This window comes from Homarus americanus, unplaced genomic scaffold, assembly GCF_018991925.1.
Source record: "Homarus americanus isolate GMGI-L3 unplaced genomic scaffold, GMGI_Hamer_2.0 scaffold40565, whole genome shotgun sequence".
Lineage (NCBI taxonomy): Eukaryota > Metazoa > Arthropoda > Malacostraca > Decapoda > Nephropidae > Homarus > Homarus americanus.
The window spans coordinates 4,647,372-4,661,740 of NW_024735503.1; the positions used below are offsets into that span (position 1 = coordinate 4,647,372).

The 14,369-nt window shown below is 43.7% G+C and overlaps 1 long non-coding RNA gene across 2 annotated transcripts; it reads left to right on the forward strand.

Moving 5' to 3' along the window:
* Positions 1–3,991: 3,991 nt before the first annotated feature.
* Positions 3,992–14,369, forward strand: LOC121871135. 2 transcript variants are annotated; one of them, XR_006089837.1, is made up of 4 exons: positions 3,992–4,329; positions 13,758–13,858; positions 13,979–14,176; positions 14,291–14,369. It is a non-coding gene; the product is annotated as an uncharacterized LOC121871135 (long non-coding RNA). The 2 variants fall into 2 exon arrangements; XR_006089838.1 differs by lacking the exon at positions 13,758–13,858 and having other exon boundaries at positions 4,046–4,329.

Sequence of the window (14,369 nt, forward strand, 5' to 3'; positions counted from 1 at the left end):
CGAGAGTTACTACCTCTCTCTATCATCCATGAATCTATCTAGCCTTCTTTTAAAACTTTCCAGCGTTCCAGCACTTACTACAAAGTTGCTAAGCTTGTTCCACTCGTCCACCACCCTATTTGTGAACCAGTTCCTTCCTATCTCCCTCCTAAACCTAAAATTATCCAACTTAAATCCGTTGCTACGAGTCCTATCCTGCTCGGATATTATAAAAACTTTGTCTATATCTCCTTTATTGATTCCTTTCACCCACTTAAATACTTTTATCATATCTTCCCGCACTCTTCGTCTTTCTAGGGATTGCAAGTTTAGTTTCTTTAACCTATCTTGATATGGAGGGTTTCTAGGTCCCGGAATCATTTTTGCAATTCTTTGCTGCACCGAGTCCAGTAAATTGATATCCATTCTATAATAAGGGCACCAGAACCGAACCGCATAATCGAGGTGCTTCCTGACTAGCGCAAGATATAGTTGCAATAAGACCTCTGCACTCTTATTACTTACACTTCTAGATGTAAAACCTAATACTCTGTTTGCCTTATTTCGAACATTAACGCACTGTTTTCTAGGCCGTAGGTCCGGGCTTACAAGTACCCCTAAGTCTCTTTCACAAGTCGACTTCTCTAGGTTGATGTTGTTAAGGCTGTATACATTGACAGTGTTTGTTTTTCCAATATTAAGTACGCTGCATTTGTTGGTGTTGAATTTCATTTGACATTTTCCTGGTCACTCCTGCAGTATATTTAAATCCTCCTGTAGTGCATTTGCATCCTGCCCTGATTTAATCTGCCGCCCTATTTTAGTGTCATCCGCAAACCTGCTTATGTCACTCCTGATCCCAGTATCTAGATCGTTTATGTAGATTATGAACAAGAGTGGGCCCAGTACTGTCCCCTGGGGAACCCCACTGGTTACATAACCCCACTTAACACCATCTACGCAGACCCTCTGTGTTCTATCGGTGAACCATGATTTTATCCAATTAAAACTTCCCCTCGATACCACGAGTCTTAACTTTTCTCAGAAGCCTCTGATGCGGTACTCTGTCAAATGCTTTGCTAACGTTTAAGTAAATAACATCGTAATTTTCGTCATTATCTACTACCTCGAAGACTTTCCTAAAAAACGTCAGCAGATTTGTTAGACAAGATATTCCCTTTGTAAACCCATGTTGAGAGTCGTAGATTAATTTGTTTTTCTCTAAATGCGATCGGATGTTATTTGCTATAATTGATTCAAGAAATTTCCCCACTACTGACGTCAAACTAATTGGCTGGTAATTTGACGCTGATGTTCTGTCACCCGTTTTGAATAAGGGTACTACATTTGCCTGTTTCCACAAGTCTGGCACAACTCCCGTGTCGAATGATTTTTTCATAAATTTTCGAGAGGTCCGCTAATCTGTTCCTTACGCTCTTTCAAAACTCGAGGGAAAATTTCCTCCGGCCCTGGGGATTTTGTCTTCTTTAATTTATTTATCTTCTTAAGAACATCCTCTTTTCTGATAGTGATATTCTTTTATTTCTCTTCTTCATTTCCCCTAAATATCAGTTCCACCTCTGGAATTTCCTCGTGAATTTCTTCTGTGAAAACTGATAAGAAGTAGCTGTTTAATGCTTTGCATATTTTCTCAGTATCATCGATCACTTCTCCTCTCTCTGACATTAAAGGTCCCACTTTGTCCGATATACCTGGAAAAATCCCTTGGGATTCTCCTTGGGTTTTTCGGCTATCCTGATTTCGTAGTCCCTCTTTGCCTTCCTTACATTTTTCTTAGCATTCCTAGATAGTTCATTATACCTGTTTCTGAGCTGCTCCTCCCCTCCCTTTAATTTCTTATAATTCCTTTCATTTTTCCTATGTCATGTTTAAGTTTTTTGGTCATCCACCTTGGCTCATTCTTATTTGACCTAATTTTTCTGCATAGTATATTTTGTTCTTGTGCTTTACGTAGTATACGAGTGAATATATTATAGTCATGATCAATTGCTGTGTCGCCTGTGACCTCATCCGTTCCTACCTGGGACTGACCTGAATGTTCCCAGGCGACCTCACCTAGGTACCTTTTGAACCCCCCATAATCTGCCGATCGAAAGTTTGGGACTGACCATATTGTCATTGTTTTTCTTTTTCCAATTTAGGGTGAACCTGATTTCTCTGTAATCACTGTTCCCTAGTTCTTCCCCTATTGTTTTTTGTTTGTTTTTTTTACTCCCACTTACCCCGACCTCTCTCTACTGGCGAAACCCCCCCTTTGGAGCGACAATTTCACGCTCCGGGGATGCACACAACGTCTTTACCCCCGCGCGAGACAAATGTACTCCTTTACGGCTGTACAGGTAGTCGTTGCCATAGAATGGTTGCCAGTTATCAATGAACGCCCAACCATTGCTTGCACAATGTTTTTCCAATCTGCAATTTATAGCAATTGCTTTGGACAGCCATTCACCACCAACTCCTCTTCTAGGCAAGACACCACATACTATCGGGATCCCTCCCCTAGCACCTTCCTATACCTCTTGAAAAGTTCCTCACTCCTAACCTTTCCTATGTCGTTACCTGATAAAACCCTATCTATCCTCTCAGTTACATGCTCTATCCCAGCCCCAGGAAAACACACCCTAGTCCTACGTTTCCTATCTCTTGCACAAAAAGTCCTATCTAAGAACCTCACCTGGCTGTCCCCAACTACCATGACCTTACCACTGGGCAGGGTTTGACCAACTGCCCTTTTCTCTCCTGGCACCACACCGTACTGCCTCTTCTCTTCCTTGTCCTGCCTCTTCTCTTCCTCGCCAGCTTCTTCCAACACTTGGTAGGGGTTACTGCACTTCACACCCTGGTCAGCTTTCCTGAGTCTGACCCTAGTCCCCTTGGGAACAACCACTCTCCACGCCTGCTTCTCCTTCGTAGGTGTCCTGCTAGGCAGGGCACCTACCTGAAGGAGTTCAGTCCTGAGGGTTTCGTTCTCCCCCTTTAGAACGTCTGCCTCTCTCCTCAACTGCTCCAGCTGACTTAACAGAGTGGCCAGGGGGTGGTCTTTCCTCACACACCGTCCCTCTTCCCCCACAACACAACGATCCACGGCGGCCATTTCCTTTGGTCACTAACACGAGCACTTTGGGGCACGTCCTTCTCCAAGCTAGGTCAGGTAGCGTCTGAGTGTGAATTATTATTGTGATTAAATTACCACTGAGGCACCGTCTTCATACACATGTCAATATTATGTTGATAAGTCGTCAACTTGTCGGCCACGCGTTCCTTCTTTATGAATTCTATCTGACTAATTCTATTTCTACTTGGCCACACCTGTTGTTTCCCTATACTGCGTGAGAGGGAACGCCCTCGTCTTCGTGGAGGAAGCCTGCCTTCTACACAAGTTTTGAGTTCTACCTATTAACGTTGATGTGCTTTAAAAGAAAGTTCTGTGTTATTTATTACTTATGTTGTTTTTATCTTGCATCATTTGATTTTAGTCTTCCAAGCCTTTATTTTGTATTCGGCGACATAATATGACCTAAGCTGTTGCGTTGCCAGGAATGTATTTGCTACAATCAACCAATACATAACAAATAGTGTAGACATCTGTCGGGACTGTTTTTTGTGTACTTGTCATGGGTGTATACGCCATTACCACGAGAATAAAGCTGGTTGTTGTAATGTATTGTACTGTACTGTACGCACATCTGACTTTCTGTCGTCCAACGGGAGAGATAGTAGCTTACTTGGTGAAAAGAGAAGTAGTAGTGGATCTATTCCAAATGTGTTCTCCGAAAGCGTAAATTTGTTTGTGACTTGGACGGTAAATGTTTTCTTTTCTTTTTTTACATTCATTTCGTGAAACTTTTTTTTTTCAAGCAGTTATATATCTTTACAGACATTAAATTCGGCATTCGAGTGACCAAGAATAGAGTGTTCGCAACAGTTATAAATTAATTTATTTGTCATATATCAATATTAATCGAACATTATGTATGAGCCATTGAGCTGCAAGGGAGGCGGGGCTCTTAGAGATGGGTTCACTCGGCAGTGTCGGCACTGCTTAGGGAACAAATCTCAGCCTAGTGATGATTGAACGTATCTAGTTAAGGTAAAGTTTTCGTGTAATTAACATTCTAGTTGTTGACTTTACCTATGAGTTCTAGCTCAGGCCAACCAGTTAAGCATTATAAATATATGGCACATATAGTAACCCTTATCTTATCTCTCGTTATCAACATTATCACTTTCAAATGCCAAAGTTTATCTCATCACACGGGCCTCCCAATACATGGACTTGTTCTTCTAGTTGGAGTTCTCCTTCCTGATGGCTGCCTGCAAGTTAATGAGGTAAGTGTCGTTGTTTCTGTGTGTGTGTGGCACTGTTAACTGTGTGTGTGGCACTATAACCTGTATGTGTGTGTGTGTGTGGCACTGTTAACTGTGTGTGTGGCACTGTTAACTGTATGGGTGTGGCACTATAACCTGTATGTGTGTGTGGCACTGTTAACTGTGTGTGTGGCACTGTTAACTGTATGGGTGTGGCACTATAACCTGTATGTGTGTGTGGCACTGTTAACTGTATGTGTGTGGCACTATAACCTGTATGTGTGTGTGGCACTGTTAACTGTATGTGTGTGGCACTGTTAACTGTATGGGTGTGGCACTATTACATGTATGTGTGTGCGGCACTATTACCTGTATGTGTGTGTGTGGTACTATTACCTGTGTGTGTGTGGCACTATTACCGGTATGTGTGTGTGTGTGTGTGGCACTATTACCTGTATGTGTGTGTCACACTATTACATTGTGTGTGTGTGTGTGTGTGTGTGTGGCACTATTACCTGTATGTGTGTGCTATTATTACCTGTATGTGTGTGGCAATTATTGGCCTGTATGTGTGTGACACTATTACCTATATGTTTGTGGCACTATTCTGTATGTGTATGGCACTATTACCTGTATGTGTGTGGCACCATTATCTGTATGTGTGTGGCACTATTACCTGTATGTGTGTGGCACTATTACTATATGTTTGTAACTATTCCTGTATGTGTATGTGGCATTCCTGTATATGTGTATGGCACTATTACTGTATGTGTGTGTGTGGGTGTCTATTACCTGTATGTGTGTGTTACTATTACCTGTATGTGTGTGGCACTATTACATGTATGTGTGTGACACTATTACCTAGATGTTTGTGGCACTATTCCCTGTATGTGTGTGGCACTATTACCTGTATGTGTGTGGCACTATTACCTGTATGTGTGTGTGTCACTATTACCTGTATGTGTGTGGCACTATTACCTGTATGTGTGTGGCACTATAACCTGTATATGTGTGTGGCACTATTACCTCTATGTGTGGCACTATTACCCGTATGTGTGTGACACTGTTCAGTGTATGTGTGTGTCACTATTACCTGTGTTTGTGTGTGTGTGTGGCACTATTACCTGTATATACGCGTTGCACTATTACCTGTATGTGTGTGTGGCACTATTACCTGTATTCGTGTGTGGCACTATTACCTGTATGTGTGTGTGGCACTATTACCTCTGTGTGGCACTATTACCCGTATGTGTGTGACACTGTTCAGTGTATGTGTGTGTCACTATTACCTGTGTTTGTGTGTGTGTGTGGCACTATTACCTGTATGTGTGTAGCACGATTACCTGTATGCGTGTGTGGCACTATTACCTGTATGCATGTGTGGCACTATTACCTGTATGCATGTGTGGCACTATTACCTGTATGCGTGTGTGGCACTATTACCTGTAAGTGTGTGTGTGGCACTATTGCCTGTATGCGTGTGGCACTATTACCTGTATGTGTGTGGCACTATTACCTATATGTGTGTGTGTGGCACTATTACCTGTATGCATGTGTGGCACTATTACCTTTATGTGTGTGGCACTATTACCTGTATTCGTGTGTGGCACTATTACCTGTATGTGTGTAGCACTATTACCTGTATGCGTGTGTGTGTATTACCTGTATGTGTGTGGCACTATTACCTATGTAATGAGACAAAGATTTAAGAGTAGAAGATATAGAGATAGAGTATAAAGAGAGGAAGACTTTGGTAGCGTGGCCGTGATAGTTATTTACTCTTATCGTACACTGGTCGTGTCTTACACGTCAATACACATCTATCACGTTCTTAAAGGCGACTTCTTAAACACTGCTTCGTTACAACTCTTTATTAATCACGAACATGACATGGACACATTAATAACACCTTCTATTGAAGTTACTAGGACATTATATTTACGTTACTAGGACATCATATTACGTTACTAGACACTCTGATTCTCGGACACGAACATGAAATGAATACACTTCCCACGCAGGTAACTCATCCCATGGAAAGCTCTGACAAACACTCACGTGACCTAGGGGAGGCCTAGCAGGTAGTCCTGGGTTGTCTCTATGGGAGACTGCTTAGCTGGGCGCCGGAGGGAAGTCTCGGTCCAGACCGGAGGCGACTTGCCTCCGGCCCTTGACTTCTCTCGAGCAGGCCTGGTGGTGTAGTAGCTGGCCACCTTGTTACAAGACAACTCTCTCTCTGCGAATTCACCGAGGGAGGACTAGCACGTCCTATATATTGGGAGGCGAAGGGTCTCCTTACATTTGACCTCGCAAATGTGAGGTCAGGTCTGGACTTTTCAGAACTATCTGGGAAAGTCATCAGGTGGGGCCGTGTGTATATTGGGAGAGCAACCGTGAGAGTTCCCCTACACTTGACCTCCCAAACGTCGGGTCAGACTGGAGTTTCTGAGATGTAAGGAGAAGTCATCAGGTGGGGCCGTGTGACACGAGAGGCCCTGGTTGATTTGTGGCCCCTTGAGTTGGGCTCCAAGGGTTACATTTGACCTGGCTAATGTGAGGTCAGGTCCAGCCTTTGTTCAGAGAGTAGGTTATTGTATATTGGAAGAGAGTCGGCTGGTGCCTTCTTACATGTTTTGTTGGGGCCACATGTCACATGGGAGGGGAGCTACGCTGATTTACAATCCTTGGTCAACCGCAGAGTTACACTTGACCCCCCTAATGTCGGGTCAAGACTGGCCCCCCTCTGCGGTGTAGGACATTGTGTATATTGGGAGAGAGCCGGCTGGTGCCCTCTTACATGTGTGACATGGGAGGGGGAGCTAGTTGATTTACAACATCCTTGAGCACCTGCGAGGGATACCCTTACACTTGACCTAGGGAAGGCCTAGAGTTTCTGAGATGTAAGCTGTGGTCTGACAACCCATCACTACACCTATATGTGTGTGTGTGTGGCACTATTACCTGTATGTGTATGGCACTATTACCTGTATGTGTGTAGCACTATTACCTGTATGCGTGTGTGGCACTATTACCTGTATGTGTGTGTGGCACTATTACCTGTATTCGTGTGTGGCACTATTACCTTTATGTGTGTGGCACTATTACCTGTATGCATGTGTGGCACTATTACCTGTATGTGTGTGGCACTATTACCTGTATGCGTGTGTGGCACTATTACCTGTATGTGTGTAGCACTATTACCTGTATGCATGTGTGGAGCACTATTACCTGTATGCATGTGTGGCACTATTACCTGTATGTGTGAGGCATTATTACCTGAACGTGTATGGCACTATTACCTATATGCGTGTGTGGCACTATTACCTGTATGCGTGTGTGGTACCTGCTACTGTATGCGTGTGTGGCACCATACCTGAACGGCACCATACCCATGGTGCGTGTGTGGCACCATTACCCGTATGTGTGTGCACCACACCTGTATGCGTGTGCACGATAACGTATGTGCGGAGGCATTATTACCCGAACGTGTGGCACTATTACCTATATGCGTGTGTGGCACTATTACCCTATGTGAGACATTATTACCTGAACGTGTGTAACTGCCACTGTACGTGGCACCATTACCTGTATGCACAGGTGGCACCATTACCCGTATGCGTGGCACCATTACCCGTGCGTGTGTCGACATCTGCATGTGTGTGGCACTATTACCCGTATGCCGTGGTGGCACTATTACCTGTGCGTGAGGCATTATTACCTGAACGTATGCAATTATTACCTATATGCGTGTGTGGTGAATTATTACCTGTATGCGTGTGTGGCACTGCTACCGTATGCGTGTGTGGCATCATTACCTGAACGTGTGTGGCACTATTACCTGTATTCGTGTGTGGCACTATTACCTTTATGTGTGTGGCACTATTACCTGTATGTGTGTGTGGCACTATTACCTGTATGTGTGTGGCACTATTACCTGTATGCGTGTGTGGCACTATTACCTGTATGTGTGTAGCACTATTACCTGTATGCATGTGTGGAGCACTATTACCTGTATGCATGTGTGGCACTATTACCTGTATGTGTGAGGCATTATTACCTGAACGTGTATGGCACTATTACCTATATGCGTGTGTGGCACTATTACCTGTATGCGTGTGTGGCAATTCACACCTGTATGTAAGAGACATTATTACCTGAACGTGTGTGGCAATTATTACCTATGCGTGTGGCACTATTACCTATATGCGTGTGTGGTGACTCATACCTGTATGCGGCACTATTACCTGTATGCGTGTGTGGCACCATTACTTGTATGCATGTGTGGCACTATTACCTGTATGTGTGTGTGGGCACCACAATTACATGCATGTGTGGCACCATTACCTATATGCGTGTGTGTGGCACCATACCTATATGCGTGTGTGGCAACTATTACCCAAAGTGTGTGTGTGGCACTACACCTGTATGTGTGTGGCACCATACCTGTATGCATGTGTGGCACTATTACCTGTATGCATGTGTGGCACCATACCTGTATGCATGTGTGGCACTATTACCTGTATGCATGTGGCACCATACCTGTATGCGTGTGTGGCACTTACATATCTGTATGCGTGTGGCACCATTACCTGTATGTGTGTGGTAGTATTACCTGTATGCAGCATGTGTGGCACTATTACCTGTATGTGGTACCATACCTGTATGTGTGTGTGGCACTGTTACCCAGATGCATGTGTGGCACTATTACCTGTATGCGTGTGTGGCACTATTACCTGTATGCGTGTGGCACTATTACCTGTATGTGTGTGGCAGTATTACCTGTATGCATGTGTGGCACTATTACCTGTATGTGTGTGGCACTATTACCTGTATGCATGTGTGGCACTATTACCTGTATGTGTGTGTCACTATTACCTGTATGTGTGTGGCACTGTTACCTGTATGCGTGTGTGGCACTATTACCTGTATGTGTGTATCATTATTACCTGAAATGTGTGTGTAACAGCCTTGGGGCCGAAGCCAAGCCTCCTGCTTCGAAGCCGTAAGCCATTGTAAATTAATAATGCCAAAACTAAACAATTAAGTCATAAAGCCAAGGCTTTCCAAGGCCACGCGAAACTTTAACACCATTACTTATACAATATAATGAACTGTATTACCTTACTTGTTGATGAAAATACATAATTATGATATTCCAAGTTGCACCAAAACCATAGTGTAGATCTTCGGGATGTTAGGGATAATCCCCCCTTACAATTCATGAAATTCTGAAGAAATTAAAAACCTCCCAAAGTTTGAAGACAAAAATATTTATTAATTTTTCTGTTTTACTGTTTAAGAATTTAGTGAAAGGTAGTTTGAGGACAACGTTTAGTGTTAGTTTTAGTTTTAATTCTGACAGTGATGTCAGCTCAGGTCACATTTCTTGCGTGTGAGTGACCCTTGTCAACTCAGGTCATCATTAAAGAGAAGATTTTGCCGGGCCTAACATCCCCTCCCTGGCAGTGAGGTCATAATCGACACTTGTCAACTCGGGTCGTAATCAATCCCCTCCTCTGAGATGTGACAGCTAGTGATATTGGGGTCAACCTGCTTCCGGTCACGAGGGTTGACACAATAATGTTGTTAATGTTAGCGTCATGGGTCAGCCTATCAGGTCATACATAATATAGCAGTTCAAGCAAGTCAATTTTGTAAAAAAGTAATATGCTTTCTAAAACGATATAAAATATATACATTATTTTGTTACTATTACATTCAGTGGCGCATTTTTGCAAGTCTCTAAAGTCCCCCCCCCCCCTTCAATCACAAGAAGTCTACTCCAATGAGCAAGTCTTTGAGATGAGCTGACTTTATTTTAAACTGACAGCTCTTGGGATAGGTTTGCTTCTCTCTATAGTCAAAAGGTTTGCTTATAGTAGCAATTTATATATTCGTTTATTTTATTCACTTTTTATTGTACCTGGTAGCTGAACCATGGTATGTGTTGTCCTGGATAGCTGAATTATGGTATGTGTTGTACTGGGTAGCTGAACCATGGTATGTGTTGTACTGGATAGCTGAACTATGATATGTGTTGTACTGGGTAGCTGAACCATGGTATGTGTTGTACTGGGTAGCTGAACCATGGTATGTGTTGTACTGGGTAGCTGAACCATGGTATGTGTTGTACTGGGTAGCTGAACCATGGTATGTGTTGTACTGGATAACTGAATCATGGTATGTGTTGTACTGGGTAGCTGAACCATGGTATGTGTTGTACTGGGTAACTGAACCATGGTATGTGTTGTACTGGGTAGCTGAACCATGGTATGTGTTGTACTGGGTAACTGAACCATGGTATGTGTTGTACTGGGTAGCTGAACCATGGTATGTTGCATCACTGTAGCTGAACCATGTATGTTGTACTGGGGTAGCTGAATCATGGTGCGGGCAGTTGGATAGCTGAACTATGATATGTGTTGTACTGTAGCCGAACCATGGTAAGGGTAAGGTATTGGGTAGCTTGAACCATGGTATGTGTTAAAGGATATTGAACTATGATATGTGTTGTACCAGAAGAACCATGGTATGTAAGCTATTGGGTAATAAACCATGGTATGTGTTGTACTGGGTAGCTGAACCATGGTATGTGTTGTATTGGGTAGCTGAACCATGGTATGTGTTGTATTGGGTAGCTGAACCATGGTATGTGTTGTACTGGGTAGCTGAACCATGGTATGTGTTGTACTGGGTACCTGAACCATGGTATGTGTTGTGCTGGATAGCTGAACTATGATATGTGTTGTACTGGGTAGCTGAACCATGGTATGTGTTGTATTGGGTAGCTGAACCATGGTATGTGTTGTGCTGGATAGCTGAACTATGATATGTGTTGTACTGGGTAGCTGAACCATGGTATGTGTTGTGCTGGATAGCTGAACTATGATATGTGTTGTATTGGGTAGCTGAACCATGGTATGTGTTGTATTGGGTAGCTGAACCATGGTATGTGTTGTACTGGGTAGCTGAACCATGGTATTACCATTAGTGAACAGGAGAACGAGGGCTTCGACAGGGAGTTTGAGGAGGACATTTTAGGTCAGTTGCAGGACCATCAGCACCTGCTCCAGCCGCTCCCACGGGCTGACTTCACTAGACTGGTTGATTGAAGCTACCTGAAGGAGCGCATAGTTCCTGCAGATGTGTCAGCCGTCATAAAAGGGTTTAAATACAAATCACCTGGTCAAAGTCACATTAACAAGAAGATCCTGGCTCAACTCCCCGACAACATGCAACGCCTGCCTCGCCTCTGGATACTTCCCTAAGATGTTCAAAATTGCTGTTATTCGCCTCATACCAAAAGCAGGGAAGCCTCCAAACAAAGTCGAAAACTTTCGACCAATGTCGCTGCTAGAGGTACCTCCCAAAATATTCGAAAAAATAGTCAACAAGCGATTGCGGATGTATCTGGAGGACGAAGACGTGCATAATCCCCACCAGTTCGGCTTCCGCCAGTACAAAGGCACGTCCACCGCCATAGCTCAGGCCTACGAGCAGATCGCCAATGCCATGACTGGCCGCCTGCAGTGCAATATAGTACTGAGGGACGTCAGCAAAGCGTTTGACAAAGTTTGGCACGCAGGGCTGCAGTATAAGATCATACAACTGGGGCTAACCGAAAATCTGACGCGCCTGCTGTGTAACTTCATTATGGACCGCAGAGCCAAAATCAAGATGCAAGAACATTTTGGAGAAGAATTCTCACTATCGAGCGGCGTGCCTCAGGGCTCTTGTCTCTCACCAACCCTACACACTGTACACGGCTGACCTGCCACCCCCAATCGTCGGCAGCAGTACGTCATGTATGCCGACGATGTAACACAGATCGTCACCTGCCCAGGAAGGTCCACAGCAAGGATGGCGCGACTCACTGCTCGGGCAATAGAGATCTCGGAGTATGAACATAAATGGAAAATAAAACAAACAAAACGAAATTTGAGGTCATACCCATAGCCAAATTCAAACCGGCCCCATCGATGATCGACGACGAAGAGATTGAGTACTCTAAACAAGGCAGGTTGCTCGGCCTCATCATTTCTCGGACGGGCATCATTCCCCACGTAGGACAGACTAAATAAATCCAAAGTCGCCGCAGCCAAATTAAAACGTTTTAAATTGATGCCTGAGAAGATACAAGTTCACCTGTACAAGCGCTGGTGAGGCCTGTGTTGGAGTACCCATCTATACCACTCGTCACACTCGGGAAGACTAGACTACAACAACTACAGAGCTTCCAAAACAAGTGTTTGAGGTCAGCCAGTGGCCAGCGCCACCCTACCAGGGACAGTGAAACCATCAACCTAGAAATAAAACAAGGCCCTCAACTTCAGGTTCCATCGCCTAGGGAAGAAGGTTTGGACAAGCTCTGGACGACCTCACAGCCCAGACCACCTACGCGGGAAGACATCGGGAGACCCCACGCCTGGTGCCCCGGAGTCTGCCCCTACAACAACCCAACCCGCGACCCATCTATGTCCGCCACAGTGATCCACCTTAGATTAAAACTTAGATGATATAAATTCACATTTAACAAGTCACAATCAAGTGAGTCCATAACGTAATACAGTATAAGATGTTAATAAACTTGTAATTGTAAAATCAATCTAGTCATTGTCTACTAAAATAACCATTGTGCAACCTCATTCTAAATCCTAGGTTAGCTTAGTTAGCCAACAAACTCTGTAATATGTAAACAAGGGCGTCGTCCCCTCTGTTTAACTCATTAAACTTCTTTTCCAACCTTTCCCCACGACTATATGTTGTGACTTCTCCATCCCTCATGTCTGGCTGTGCCTTGAGCCCCAGCATGCCTTCCATCCTTTCCCACCTTAACCTGGAAAAAAAAAAAAAAACACCATGGTATGTGTTGTCCTGGGTACCCTGAACCATGGTATGTGTTGTATTGGTAGCTGAACTATGGTATGTGTTGTATTGGGTAGCTGAACCATGGTATGTGTTATGGGAAGCTGAACCATGGTATGTGTTGTACTGGATAACTGAACCATGGTATGTGTTGTACTGGGTAGCTGAACCATGGTATGTGTTGTACTGGTAGCTAACCATGGTATGTGTTGTACTGGGTAGCTGAACCATGGTATGTGTTGTACTGGATAACTGAATCATGGTATGTGTTGTACTGGGTAGCTGAACCATGGTATGTGTTGTACTGGATAACTGAATCATGGTATGTGTTGTACTGGGTAGCTGAACCATGGTATGTGTTGTACTGGATAACTGAATCATGGTATGTGTTGTACTGGGTAGCTGAACCATGGTATGTGTTGTACTGGATAACTGAACCATGGTATGTGTTGTACTGGGTAGCTGAACCATGGTAGGTGTCCTGTTTTTTGGCCATTGATTGTCAAATAAATATTAGGATGTGAAAATGTGAACTAAAATAATGTCAGTATGTTGATGATTTAATGCCTTTGTGTCACCTACAGGTTGTTTGTGATTGTGGTGGTTTTTGTCATAGTATATATGGTGTACATCATTGTGAAGCGTGATGGCGCCATGCTCCCGCAATATTACTATCCCATCAACGGTACGAACAAGTATTTTTATTTGATATTGATATTTAGTTCATTTTATATTGGCTAAAGATATAAATTGTTTATGAGTATTGGTATTTCGATATGTGATTCTAGTCTATAAATATAAACAGATGAGGTCGAGAGGTGTAATTGCAAGATGGAGAACTTACCGAGAGTAATCAAATAGCGCTGGAGTTAGACTTGGTGGTGTCTTGGTTCAACGAGACCACGAAGGAACAATTAACCAAACACCACCCGAACCTGCCTGTAAATTTCCTGTACAACACAAACAAACGTCGAAGTTGTAACTTACTACCAACACTCTTCCAGTGAGTACTGGTTCTGACGTTTATATTCACTATTATCCTGATATCTCTAGATCGTACTTAAGTTAATGGTGTAACTGTACCACCTGTAGTCACACACACATGTCTCTCCTACAGCATCGAGTGGAGGAACAAACACTGGCAGGAAACAAAAATTTTCAACACCACCATTCACTTGTACTCCGCCTTCTCGGAC